Below are 15,537 nucleotides of genomic sequence, written 5' to 3'. Positions count from 1 at the left end.
GATTGCTTGGAACTGGTTGCCCAATTTGATCGGTATAATACATGTATATTATGCCGTCATTTTGTTACATACTGACCAATCAATGGTCGTATCGTATAAAGCCGATGCCACACCAACATACCGCACGTTGGGGATTGGTATGGGATCCTGCCAGCTCATGAAGGCGGGTTGTCCCTCCTGGCCCACATCGATGGAACCATTCCGGTAGCGAAGCCAGAAGTTTTTAGAGGTCGCCTCGTCGAGTAGAGACTCGCTGCTCGCGATTGTCTTTTTGTTCGGACAGGTCTTGCATTTGCGTATCCAGCTCCAGTGCGTTTGGACCTCCTCTAAAACTGCAATAGATCGCACAAAATTCAACTTCTCAGTTGATCAGCTGATTTCCTCTTTTTTCCTCAAAACAGTGCCATAGAAAAATATAAAAAGATAATATGTCAAAAGTTAAGTGTGATCTGCCGTTTCCTCTTTCTATTTGCAATTAGAAAGTTGCATGTCTGATATTTAAGACTTCTGCGCTATTTAGAACGGCAAAGGTCGTGGGTTCGAATCCCACCCAAGTAATATGCATGTTGTTTTTTTTGTATTTTTCACAGAACCACGGAATGTTCCGAGTACACAGTGCTTTATACGCTATGCACATATCGGTGTAAGTGGGTATAAAACCAATGTCTTTATCCTGTTGCAAATTTAACATGAATTTTAAGGAAAAGTTATCATGGTGTAGGCATATATTCAGGTTCCCCGTGTTCACAGTGGTTATTAGAATATGGAATAAATAATATACTAATCTCCCCCGTGTTTCCATTTTTGTTGTTTTGGTGTTTTTGTAGGGGTGTGGAATGGTAGAAGACTTTCAGACACTATTATTGCACCGTGTCGTGTGAACTTTATGGTCAACTATTGGGCTTTCAGATTGAAAACTCATTAATTTGTCAGATTGAAATTAATCAATTTGACCGGTTGAATTGTTTGTATATTTTATTTATTTGTTTTTAATAGGACATCATGATTATGACTTACCAATTACATACACGTTGTCCTGGTCAGCGCCGGTAGAGGCTGCTAGGCTAAGCATGGCACTGTGTTGAGCACGAACGCCGAATGTGATGTACTTCTCAACGTCCGTGTCGAACGCGGCAAACGAGTAACTCAAGTAGGGGCCGAACGTCGTGACTGAAGTTGTGGATGTCTCACACACGAGACCTGAAATAATATTTTTAAAAAGAAGAAGAAAAAATGAATTTAGGATATGCATTTTAATGTAGTGGCTATTACAGGCCATTGACAACATTTGTGATTTCTCAAAATAAGTATAAAAACTGACTTGGTAACGAGCAATGGAGAGCTGATAAAGTATAAAGATGTAAGAAACGGCTCCCTCTGAAGTAAGGTAGTTTTTGAGAAAGAGGAAATTTCACGCTCAAATAATAAAAGACTCCTGGCCTGAAGCCTTGTTACGCATCTGAAAGCACACAAGTTTGTGCAACAAAGTGTATTTTCTTTCATTATTCTCTTGCAACTTCGATGACCAATTGAGTACAAAAAAAATTAGATACACCTTGTGAGAACTGGTTAGGCTCCGTCACAGTCGCCACATCCAATGCCGCAGTTGTGGCGTCCGGGCATTCTACCCCCAATGCTGTCCTGACACCCTCTACCCCATGCACAATCAGCGGCTGCGAGAACTCTCGAGGCGCAAACCTCCTTGAGGAAGAGACCACGTTCAGACCTCCTGGAGCTAAACCAGTGCAGTCACATACGTCGTTGTTGGGCATCACCCATCGTGGTCCTCCACCATCTCCATCCTGTTCATGAAGTTCTTGACCGATGAAACAAGTGGAGGCTTTCAACACTGAAATAAATTGAGCACAAAATGGGCTGTAGTGCCTTGAAACTGAAATCAAGCATCCGAAATCACAAAACAATTGTGCAACATTGTTGTTTTTTCTTTAACTCGCAACTTCAATGACCAATTGAGTCCAGATATTCACAGATTCATTATTGCATGCATATATTAACTGGGATACACCAAGTGAGAACACCAAACGTGTCCAATGTCTTTAAAGGGGAATTTGTGCTTTCAAACCATTCCAATGAATCGTTAAAACTCGCCAAACCTCATCAGGAAAATCGAAGGGGCGGTAACCCCATTTCATCTTAAGACTTTAAAATACCGCCATCTATTAATCTCTTCATACCATGCGATCGATACTAGATCAATATTCAATCATGCCCCTGCAGCCAATTATAGTGTTTTGCAAGAAGTGTGGTGTTACCATGGAAACGTAACTCCCATGAGCAAAATTAGTCATAATTTGAGCAATCCTGCAATTTATGGTTCAGACCGCTGGGCGTGGCAAGAGTGGAAGAAAATTGTAATCGATTGCAGTTTAATTTAATTGTTCCTCTTTTCCTTGTGAAACCGATCCCTTGTCTATGCATTGTAAGGTAAAAATTAATAACAAAACCGAAAACTGTAATTATTTTTGATGCACAGCCTAATTGGCTGGGAGGGTTGGCTCTTTTGTGACCCTATATTATTAATTGGGCGAAGCGTGTCTTTATCACGACGAATTTGTTTTTGAGCAACAACACTAATTGAATTAAGAGTGAGCAGAATATTGAGACCCTTTTCCCCGCGAACCGTATTTTCATCAAACCTTGAACTATACGTAGAGGACACGAAGGCCATGGTCTATGTTGGCCCATGGCCTCTGTTGGCCCAGGGGTGGATTTCACAAAGGTAGTCCTAACTTAGGACTAGTCCTAGGCAATGCTAAGAGATAGGACCAGTCCTAAGTTAGGATGAGTTACTGGTCCTAACTTAGGACCAGTCCTATCTCTTAGCATTGCTGAGGACTAGTCCTAAGTTAGGGCTACCTTTGTGAAATCCACCCCTGGTCTTTGTTGGTCTTTGTATTGGCCTTGGTGCCCCTTCAATTATGCTTCCCATAGACTTTAAGATTTTCCAATGGAAATGCCCTTTGCCAAACCAAATATAAATGGCCTTGCCCTCTCAGAGATGAATATCAGACATGTTACAAACCTTTTTGAGTTATGTCTTGTTTGATTTGTACCTTTGAAATTATAATACTGTCTGTTGAGTTATGCAATCAACTGTATTTACTATTTAATTGTTGCAACAGTTCACGTTTTATCCTAGACCAATGGGATGAGTATTGGGATACTGGGCATGTATGCCCATTGATTTCCGTACCCCCTTCCTCGGGTGCCCCCAGCTCAACAAAACACGGAAATTGAGTTAAAATAATCGAGACAAACATTTGAATGTACAAACTCATTTGTTTCTTTTGTCAGATATAGCATCATGTCTCCTGTAATTATCGCTCTGAAAAGTCATAACAAAAATGACATTATACACCGGTTGATCGTGATAGAGACTTTCCCTCTATTTCATAAGAACTCCACTTGAATATTAGTGCATCACAAAAATTAATTTGACCTTGGCTGACCTTTAAGCCCCTCTTAAATATTCATGAGTCGATCGAATTTGACCTTTTGAGCCCCTCTTTAAGATTCATGAGTTGAGCTGAATTTGGCCTTTGCCCACTTTTAATATTCATGAGTTAAACTGGGTTTGACCTTTGCACCCTTTTAATATTCATGATTTAAACTGAGTTTGACCTTTGCCCCCTTTTAATATTCATGAGTTAAACTGAATTTGACCTTTGCCCCCTTTTAATAATACTCATAAGTAGAACTGAGTTTGACCTGTGCACCCCCTTTTAATAATACTCATGAGTAAAACTGAGTTTGACCTGTGCACCCCCTTTTAATAATACTCATGAGTAAAACTGAGTTTGACCTGTGCACCCCCTTTTTATTTTCACGAGTTGAATTGAATTTGACATTAATTGCACCACATATTAATATTCATGAGTTGAACTGAATTTGACCGTTGAACCCTCTTTAAGTTGAAAACTGAAATTGACTTTTGAATTCAACATTATCACACAACGGAAAGGGTGATAGCAATATTTTATAGCAAGCATCTGTTTCGTATGGTATAAGAAGAAAAAACTCGACAAAGATCACATATTAACATTTTATACACTCTTATATGATTGTGATAGTGGAGAAAACATCCCTTGAAATTGTTCCGTCTGAATGTCATATTTGATGAGGAACAAATAAAACTAATTGGCCGTTCGGAGGTAATTACTCGAGCGTGTTTTTATTATTGTTTTGCATCGATGTCATGCAAAATGTGTAATCATTTTATTCCCACATTTTTTTCGTGTCACAGATGGCCGATCTATCTGATACATCTACAGGTTGGTCAGTTTATAAACATGTATATGGTGGATTACATAACTGCCAGCAGATGTTTGTTTATTTACATAAACAAATCTATCATGTAATGGTCCTTTAAATACGCTGGTAAATTATAACTATTTGTGGGAATTGGGAAACATTTTACTTGAGAGTAAATTGAAGTACAGTCGACTGGTTTCCTTTGAACACGGGCACGCAACCAAACAATTCAAAATAATATAAATTCGGTAGCCATGCAATGGGGAACGTGCAGAGAACAACGCGATTGTTATTATTTTTTTTTTTCCCCCAATGGCTCGGATTTGGGATGGGCAAATTGTTTTTCCATGCATTTTGACACAATGGGTGACAAGTAGATAACACAGAGAAAATCGGCATTTAAAGGCAGTGGACACTGTTGGTAATTACTCAAAATAATTATTAGCATAAAACCTTACTTGGTATAAGGAGTAATATGGAGAGATTGATAGCATAAAACATTGTGAGCAACGGCTCCTTCTAAAGTGACGTAGTTTTCGAGAAAGAAGTAATTTTCCAGATTTGAATTTGATTTCGATACCTCAGAATTAGTTTTTGAGGTCTCGAAATTAAGCATCTGAAAGCACACAATTTCGCGTGAAAAGTTTTTTCTTTCATTATTCTTTCGCAACTGCAACGACCAATTGAGCTCAAATGTTCACAGGTTTTTTATTTTGTGCATATTGTGAGATACACCATACATTATTCCTCCATGGATACACTAAGTGAAAAAAAACTGGGGTTTTTCAATTACCATTAGTGTTCAGCCGTGTATTTCACAAAAACTCTTCCTCACTTAAGATTAATCTTAGGACTTAGGACGAGTCTCAACCCTGCACTGTAGCATGCAGACCTTAAGATTAATCCTAAGTTAGGACGAGTAACTCGTCCGAAGTCGAGATAAGACGAGTCCTAACTCTTTGTGAAATCGACCCCTGTGTCTTTAATTCATATAGAGTGTTGAAATAACACCAATGTAATTTTTTGACAGACATAAGTGTAATTTTACCAGCCTATCGTGTACATTTTGGTTCTCACCTTGGTCCGTTTGTGACAACACTCATGGTGTCTATTTTACACCCCAAGTTAATGGTGTATCTGGCTTATTTTGTCTATGGCAATCATGAAGACAATCAAAGGTAAATTCCGAAGCTTCTGCATGTCATTCAACACTGAAAGTATTTTTCATGAGGTTTTAGTGATTGTACCAGTAGCAATTATGACAAGTGAGATTTCAGATTGAGGTTTTGCCAGTGAATACCTTTTCAGAAAAATAAAATAGGAAAATTACCCGGCCCCCATAGACCTCTTGGCAAAATTCTTAACATAAGCATAAACTGAGTGGGGCACCAGTCACAACATTATAAACTTAATGTAGTTTTGGCTGGAAACCTGTTTCTGTTAAGCATTACTTTTCTGTGCTTAGCAAGTTTTTGTGCTTACAGGCTTTGTGAAATTGGGCCCAGTCCTTTAAATTGATCAGTTTATTATTTAAAGGTACCGGACACTATTGGTAATTACTCAAAATAATTATTAGCATAAAACCTTTCTTGGTAACGAGTAATGGGAGAGGTTGATGGTATATAACACTGTGAGAAACGGCTCCCTCTGAAGTGACGTAGTTTTCGAGAAGTTATTTTCCACGAATTTGATTTCGAGACCTCAGGTTTAGAATTTGAGGTCTCGAAATCAACCATCTAAACTCACACAACTTCGTGTGAGAAGGGTGTTTTTTCTTTCATTATTATCTCGCAAGTTCGATGACCGACTGAGCTCAAATTTTCACAGGGTAGTTATTTTATGCATGTGTTGAGATACACCAACTGTGAAGAGCCTTTGACAATAACCAATAGTGTCCACTACCTTTAAATGGTATTATATACTTGGTTATACTTACCTGGTGTTCCTATAAGTAACAACACAAAATATGAGAGCAGCATTTTGAGAGATGCTCTGAAGACCATTCTGTAAAAAGGAGAAGTAATGTTAGTTTCAGCTGGTACGTAAAGTAATCGCAATAACTTTGTTCTGAATTCATCTTTTTATAACAAGAATAAAAATAATAATAATAATAGCTGTATACGTTCTTATAAAGCAAACAAGTCATAATCGTAGCTAGATCAAGGCGCAATATAGTTTAAAGGTTGTGGACACTATTGGTAATTACTCAAAATAATTATCAGCATAAAACCTCACTTGGTATTTATTTATCATCAAATATGAAATTTCAGAGAGAAATATTTCATGAGATATTTTCCACTATCATCATCATTAGACCGTGTAAGTTTTATGTAAATCCGTGATCTTCACGATTTTTTGTTTCTTACCAACTTTGTAACGTTCCTTTAACGGGGATAATGTAGGATGGGTGAACTTAATGAAGAGGCACACTCCTCGAAATTGTAATACCTCTCTATTTTACATGATCATAACCCAGAAAACAACAATAACAACCCTTTCTCAACTTAAAGGAATACGTTGCCTTGGATCGGTCGAGAAAAGCAATTGTAACCATTTGTTATAAAATGCATATGGGTAGAAAGATGCTGTAAAAGTAGAATACAATAATCCGTACAAACGTTCCTCGAAAATGCACGGTTTTCATTTTACCTCGTCGACTAACACGGTCGGCCATTTATGGGAGTCAAAGAAACGAATTAAACTAAACAATACAAATGATAAACGTCATTCCCTCATCGTGAACTGAGCCACAAAGAAATATGTTTTAATTAATTCTAGAACCAAAGCCTGACAGACTAAGCTGTAGTGAAAGTGGTTGATTGTAGGGAAAGCTCAAATGCAATACCACCAGGCACTGGACATTGTCAAAGACAAGTATACTATAGGTTTTCTCGGTCAAATTCGGCAAATGAGCAGTCAATTTCATTTTCATGCGTTCGAATTAAAGCTGTTTTGCCTCTCCAGTTGTTACTGCGTTTCAAATGCAGAATTCGGCCGTTCAATTTCGTTTAGAGTCGAGTCAAATTCCTTTAGCACTCTGTTCAATTTAGCGTACCGTCATTCTTTTTCGTGACACAGCCGCCTCAAGAAGCGTCTGCGAATTTGAATGCTGCTTTGATGAATTTTAAATTGAATGATTATTTTGTTAAATCGAATGACGCAACATTACATTTGACTAATCATAAAACGAAATCGAATGACCCTTTTCAGTAGCATTCGATTTCGCGCGAAATAGAATAGCTTAGTGGTTAAATTGGCTGCTCATTTACCGAAATTGACAGAGAAAACCTATATTCTCATTTGGTGTATCCCAACATGTGCATTAAATAATACATCTGTTAAATTTTTGACTCAATTAGTCCTCGAAGTTGCAAGAGAAACGAAAAACACCCTTGATGTACAACTGTGTGTGCTTTCAGATGCATAATAAAAGGCTGAATTATTGTATTACCTCTTTCTCAAAAACTATGTTACTTCAGAGGGAGCCGTTTCTCACAATGTTTTATACTATCAACAGCTCTCCATTACTCGTTTTATACAAAATAAGTTGTTATGCTACTAACTATTTTAAATGCAGTGGACACTATTGGTAATTACTCAAAATAATTATTAGCATAAAACCTTACTTGGTAATGAGTAATGGGGAGAGGTTGATAGTATAAAACATTGTGAGAAACGGCTCCCTCTGAAGTGCCGTAATTTTTGAGAAAGAAGTAATTTTCCACGAGTTTGATTTCGAGACCTCAGATTTAGAACTTGAGGTCTCGAAATCAACCATCTTAACGCACACAACTTCGTGTGACAAGGGTGTTTTTTTTCTTTCATTATAGGTTTTCTCGGTCAAATTCGGCAAATGAGCAGTCAATTTCATTTTCATGCGTTCGAATTAAAGCTGTTTTGCCTCTCCAGTTGTTACTGCGTTTCAAATTCAGAATTCGGCCATTCAATTTCGTTTTGGGTCGAGTCAAATTCCTTGCTCTGTTCAATTTAGCGTAGCGTCATTCTTTTTCGTGACACACACGCCTCAAGAAGCGTCTGCGAATTTGAATGCTGCTTTGATGAATTGTTAAATTGAATGATTATTTTATTAATTCGAATGACGCGACATTACATTTGACTAATCCCAAAACGAAATCGAATGACCCTTTTGAGTAGCATTCGATTATCTCGCAACTTCGATGACCGATTGAGCTCAAATTTTCACAGGTTAGTTATTTCATGCATATGTCGAGATACACCAACTGTGAAGGCTAGTCTTTGACAATTACCAATAGTGTCCACTGCCTTTAAGTAATTTCCGACAGTATTTAGTGTGTTTTTTTAAAAGAATTACTTTATTTTCATTCAGAAAAACCATATTCACGCAAAATTATAAAAGATCCCAAGAGGAAACTCACCAGTTTAGTAACCTGTTTGCCACTGTCAACACCAACTGGATGGGTTGTTGTAGTTTGCATTCTGCTGTGAACGGCACATTGTATCTATACGCGTAAATCTGGTTTTAACTTTCTTATAAGGCAAAAATGAGCAGCTTAATTTTATTTGACCTTCGTGTTTAATATACGAGTAACGATTTTAATACTGAACTAGCGGGGTTGCCGCGCGATCATTAGTAAAAGATCGAACATAATTTTCACAAGAACTTTATCGCAGGAAGGTTGCGTCCTCGTAACGAAATTCAAGGGTGGTGAAGGGAAGATGAACCGTTTAGTTATTAAAGTGATCGAGTGATCAAGTTTTGCCTTGGGTTTTGATTGTTTGTTTGTTGGGGTGTTGGGTGTTTGTTTTCTTGCTTGCTCGCTTGCTCACTTGCTCGCTTGCCCACTTGCCGCTTGGCCCTTGCTCGCTTGCCCGCCTGCCCGCTTGCCGCTTGCTTGCTTGCCCGCTTGCCCGCTTGCCGCTTGCCGCTTGCCGCTTGCCGCTTGCTCGCTTGCTCGCTTGCCCCTTGCCGCTTGCTTGCTTGCTCGCTCGCTCGCTTGCTCGCTTGCCCGCTTGCTCGCTTGCCGCTTGCTCGCTTGCCCGCTTGCCGCTTGCTCGCTTGCCCGCTTGCTCGCTCCCCCGCTTGCCCGCTCGCTCGCCCGCTTGCTCGCTTGCCCGCTTGCCGCTTGCTCGCTTGCTCGCTTGCCCGCTTGCCTGCTTGTCCGCTTGCTCGCCTGCTCGCTTGCTGCTTGCTCGCTTGCCCGCTTGCCCCTTGCTCACTCGCTCGCTTGCTCGCTTGCCCGCTTGCTCGCTTGCCTGCTTGCCCGCTTGCCCACTTGCTCGCCTGCTCGCTTCCCCGCTTGCTCGCTTGCCCGCTTGCTTGCCTGCTCGCTTGCTGCTTGCTCGCCTGCTCGCTTGCCCGCTTGCTCGCTTGCCCGCTTGCCCGCTTGCTTGCCTGTTGCTTGCTGCTTGCTCGTCTGCTCGCTTGCCCGCTTGCTCGTTTGCCCGCTTGCCCGCTTGCCCGCTTGCTCGCCTGCTCGCTTGCTGCCTGCTCGCCTGCTTGCGAGCTTGCGTGCTTCGAGCTTGAGAAATGCTTTTATCTTCGAGATCATATTTTCAGAGAATTATGACAAACGTCCACACAGTCTTTGTTACTGTGTTGAAGTACAAGGTTATGTTCTATTGTTCTTCCAAGTAATTTGTCGATCGCCGTTATTGTAGATACACGTCGAGCTCTAGACAGCAAGCAAGCAAGCATCACGAACAGATAATTGATGTGTAAGAAATGCATTTAGACTCAAACTCAATTTGTACAAATTTCGTATTGGGTAAATATTTATAGGTCAGTTCAGTACACCTCAACGCATCGTACGTGTCATTACATTTTTATACTACCTCATTAAACGGGACTCTTGCTTGCAATATACAACTGTAATTCCATCTTTGCAATTACTATAATGTGTAGTGTTAGTACCTTCTATGGTGGTTGTAAGAGGTCATTATAGCGTTAATATTATGAGATTGAACGGTGAAGGTCAGCGCCCACCCACTGGACACTATTGGTAGTTTCTCAAAATATTTTGTTTGCATAAAAACTTACTTGGTAACGAGCAACGGGGAGCTGTTGGTCGTATAAAACCTTGTGAGAAACTGCTCCCTCTTAAGTAACATATAGTTTTCGAGAAAGATAATTTTCCACTTAATTTTTTTTTAATTTGATTTCGTTCGTCAGAATTAGATTGTGAGGTCCCGTAATCAAGCATCTGAAAGCACACACCTTCGTGTGACAAGGGTGTTTTTTTTCATCCATTATTATCTCGCAACTTCTAGGACCAATTGAGTTCAAATTTTCACACAGGTTTGTTATTTTGTGCATAGTTGAGAAACACCAAGTGAGAATTATTAAAAGACTTTAGGCCTAAAGTTTTGTTTAGGCCTCTGTGACAGCATACACATTAAAAATGCAACAGGGGTGTTTTGTCTTCAAAATTCTCTTGCGAACTTCGATGACCAAGTGAGTCAAAAATGTTCATTATGTTTTTTAACTTATGTTGGGACACACCAAGTGATAATACTGGTCTTTGACAACTACCAAAGAAAAGTTTCTTAGCTAACAAAGCAGTTGCTGGCAAGTGTAAGCACTTTATGTAATCCACCATATAGGCAATTTAACAAACCTGCAGAAGTTTGAGATCGTTCGGCTACATTTAGGGCATGTTTGGGCCTACATTTAAGTCCGGGCTACATTTAGGGCTCGGGCTACATTATGGTGCCGCACAATCGGCCATCTGGGTCACGAAAAAAAAATAGTGAACCACCGATTACAATGTACAAATTTTGCATTTTGCAAGAAAAATGAATAAAATGCTCATTGATTGATGAACTCCAAACAGGAAATTAGTTTTATTTATTTCTCATCAATTATGACATTTCAGGCCGAAATATTTCAAAAGTTGTTTTCTACTATATATCATTGTTGGGCGCGATCGGTCAATCTGCGCGATCAACCGATCGCGCTGCGCTATTGAACGATCAAATTAAAATTAATTGGTCGCGCAGCAATCGGTCGATCGCGCAACAATCGGTCGATCGCGCAAAAATCGGTCGATCGCGCAATGACATCTTTGCGCGATTGACCGATTGCGCTACGAGTATTTTTTCCCGTTATCAGCGGATCGCGCAGGAAAGGCTTTGCGCGATCTACCGATCGTTCAGGAATGGGTTTTGCGCGATCTACCGATCGTGCAGGAATGGGTTTGCGCGATCGACCGATCGTGCAGGAATGGTTTCGCGCGTTCGACCGATCGTGCAGGTAAACTATTCCTTGGGGCGATTTCTCAAAGCAATAAAATTCATAGCAGGACAAATTTTCAGTATCACCATAGTGATTTATATAGTGACGTCACACTACGATTGATTTGCAGTCAGGCCGTGTCCGAATTGGCGACTTCGGCTACAGCTACGGCTAGGGCGCGCGCGTCCGCTATTCTTCAACACTGACAGACGCGCTGACCTAGCCGTAGCTGTAGCCAAAGTCGCCAATTCGGACACGGCCTTACAATCAATGTTACATCTTTGTGAATTCGGCCCCTGAACATCAGCCGATCGCGCCAAACCATTCCTGCACAATCGGCCGATCACTCATAACCATTCCTGCACAATCGGCCGATCGCGCAAAATCATTCCTGCACAATCGGCCGATCGCGCAAAACCATTCCTGCACAATCGGCCGATCGCTCATAACCATTCCTGCACAATCGGCCGTTGGCGCAAAATCATTCCTGCACAATCGGCCGATCGCGCCGAGCCATTCCCGCACGATCGGTTGATCGCGCATGTTCGTTTCCGAATGTTGCGCGATCGACCGATTGTTGCGCGATCGACCGATTGTTGCGCGATCCACCGATTGCTGCGCGATCGACCGATTGCTGCGCGACCAATAGATATTTCAATAGCGCAGCGCGATCGGTCGATAGCGCAGCGCGATCAACCGATCGCGCAGATTGACCGATCGCGCCCAACATCATCATTAGACCGTGTAAAATTGATGTAAATCTGTGATCTTACAAACTTTGTAGTGTGCCTTTAAGCAAAAAACGGCATGGCAAAAACGATGAGCAGCACTTTTGTTTGACATAATACGAGACATAGAGCTTGCCATGACAATTTGTAATATACAATAACAACGTGAGTGAAACATAGCCATAGCAACCCACAATTAGAAGCAGAGCCGCGCGTGACAGCTTATTCATTGTGTTATTATAGGTGTGTTATTAAGACACCTTGATATCATGTCTCTGCGTGTGACGTGATTTGCCAACAAAGAACCGTGGATAGAGCACACCACCAGCTCACACTTAGACTTGACTCAAGTCGCACTTTTTTCAGACTCCTCATATCGCAAGCCCATCGGAGCTACCTCTCTGTACTGCCGTTGACTTTGATTAGCACGAGACCCGCCTTGAACCAAGGCTAGCTGACTAGAGAAACCATGATGTTAATATTATAGTTCATCTTATATGAGGCGTGCGTGATGGCCTATATTAAATACACGCCAGCATCAACCGAGGTTGTGTGCAAAGGAGGGGAGAGCGCACGGGCACATCTCGGCGGTGGGAGCTACCCGTCACCAGCATGTCAAAGACGGTGATGACTGCTAGCGATACCCACTTGAAGACGTTGATCATCGGAGATTCGCTGATCAGATATATTAGTGAGAGAGGTCTCAACAATGTGATCGTGAAATGCCTACCGGGAGCTCGCATTAAAGATGTAAGACGCGAGGTGGTGAGGACATGCCATAACATGCGAGGTCTAAAGAACGTCATTTTACACGTGGGCACGAACAACTGCGTATCGTCGAAACGACTGGAGCGCGCCGAGTCGGACTACCGTTGCCTGCTTCGATATCTCGGCGAGGCTTTGCCTCGAGTCACGGTGGTCGTGTCCACGGTCTGTCCACGGACTGATGTACCGGATTACCAAGTCAGAGTGAATCAGCTCAACCGAACCATCAGGGAGATGGCCAGTGAGGAAGGATGTGTTGTCATTGACAACGACAACAACTTCAAGATGAAGGACGATTCTGCTGACCCGTCGTGCCTGGATAAGAGCGGGTTGTATCTCACCCAAGCCGGTACCGTGCGTCTCCTCAGAAACTTTCAACGTGCAGTGCCGATAATCATGCAGCTAAACGGCACCAACAAAACCAAAACGCCTGAAACGAAGACTAACGGGACGCATGCTGTTAAGAAGACGAACGATAACCACCGTGTTAGGCATCGCAGCACCAGCAGGACACGTAGTCTCTACATCAGTCGTCATCGCTGCCGTGGAGACACGGACAGGCATCCGAATGTTGATGGTGCGTGTAAGTACTGCGGTGAGAGGAACCACCCAGCCCAGAGGTGCAAGTTTGAAGAGCCTTTGGTGTGCCACAATTGCTTCGGCTTGGGACATAAAAGTTGGATGTGTACTGTGAGAAGGAAGATCCGTCCGCGACGAGTCCGCCCAGTGTACTGATAGGCTAACACTTTCAAATCAAAGAGCTGGCATGGGATGTAAGGAGGAGATTGAGGCGATTACGATAAAAAGTGTTTATCTGAAGCAATTAATGTTTGGGAAACTTTGTGACGCTTAAAGGCACTGGACACTTTGTCAAAGAGGAGTAATCTCACTTGGTGTATGCCAACCTAATGCATAAAATAACAAACATGTGAAAGTTTGGACTCATTCATCGAAATTGCAAGCGGTGATAAATGTTGTGTGCTTCTATGTGTCTTTAAATATTATTTGACATATTCTCAAATAAATATTACGATACTTCTGGGCAGGAGCCGTCCCTCGCAATATTTTATACAGCAATTTTGCTTTGCTCGTTACCAAGTTAGTTTGTAGGCTCACGATAGTATCCAGTGCATTTAAAATAATGACTTACTAAATGATTCAGAGATTTGAAGTGGAACAACTTTAAGTGGTGCCGTTAACGTGAATTTGAGAATGAAACCATTGTATTTTTCACCTTAAGAATTCGCACAGTTTTATAAGTAACTAATTTTTGGATTTTATACTGTGCTTTAAGTCTAAGTGGTTGGACACATGTGTCATTAGGCAAGATACTTTTAACCAACAATATTGGTCCTTCGGATGGGACGTAAAGCCCAATGGTCCCGTGTGTTGTGTAACGCACGTATAACAACCCAGTGCATTTATCGTATAAAGGGAAGGGCTTCGCCCCGGTTTTCATAGTTTGAATGGCTGCATGTTGCGCCACAGCGCCTTGTAAAACCTTCCTTGGTGTCATGTAAAAGGAGTAAATCTCATAATTTAAAAGTATTGTCCCGCATATACCTTGCCGGAAAATAATGAACGTTGAAGCGCCTTGACCGTCACTGTGTGATGGATATGGGCGCTATAATAAGCCACTAAGCCACTATTATTATATGGTTTACACGAATGTAAAACCATTCAGTAGAGCTTCTGTAGTGGATATGCCTATTCTTCCCAATTCCTGCATTCAACGACCAAAGCCGTAGCGTTGGCCAAAGTTGCTTTTTAGTCTGCCCTTCTTGCCTCTGTCAATGAAAAATGGCTTAAAAACTATATGATCATAATACTGTACATTTTGTATTGTGAACAGTTGAACAAAAATAGAATTATCAAATCAAGTTGTGTGATGTAACTCATTAAAGGCACTTTGTAATTACTCAAAATAATTGTTAGCGTAAAAACTTCAAAGACAAACATTAAGTCTAAATTGTCACAGGTTTGTTATTGTATGCATTAAATTGGGTACACCTAGTGAGAATGGGGTGGATTTCAAATGGTAGTCCTAACTTAGGACTAGTCCTAGGCAATGCTAAGAGATAGGACCAGTCCTAAGTTAGGATGAGTTACTGGTCCTAACTTAGGATCAGTGCTATCTCTTAGCATTGCCTGGGACAAGTTCTAAGTTAGGACTACCTTTGTGAAATCCACCCCTGGTCTGTTTGACAATTGGGTGTCCATTGCCTGTAGTTGCTGATTAACGAAACAATATTCCGCGCTTAAAAAGCTCGAATATTTAAGTGTACGAGCTTGGCACATTGTGTCGTATATCCGAGCCATGCATTTCGTTCTACGCACTCGCTGGGTTAATAATTATAATGTGCTTTCAAATATTTTATGAAAATATAAAATCTTATGTTTTTTAACATAAAAAGATATTAAAGGTCGGTATTGGGTACTTATTCTATGGGTAGGCTAACACCATTATGATATTATTGCTATTAGTTATGTTGATATTTGTGTGTGAATATGTGAACATTATCAATTTCATCGAGCTGATTAAACACACAAAAAGCTAAG

Source organism: Asterias amurensis, chromosome 4, assembly GCF_032118995.1.
Source record: "Asterias amurensis chromosome 4, ASM3211899v1".
Lineage (NCBI taxonomy): Eukaryota > Metazoa > Echinodermata > Asteroidea > Forcipulatida > Asteriidae > Asterias > Asterias amurensis.
The sequence above is the reverse complement of the archived record's forward strand: the minus strand, read 5'-3'. Positions refer to the sequence as shown.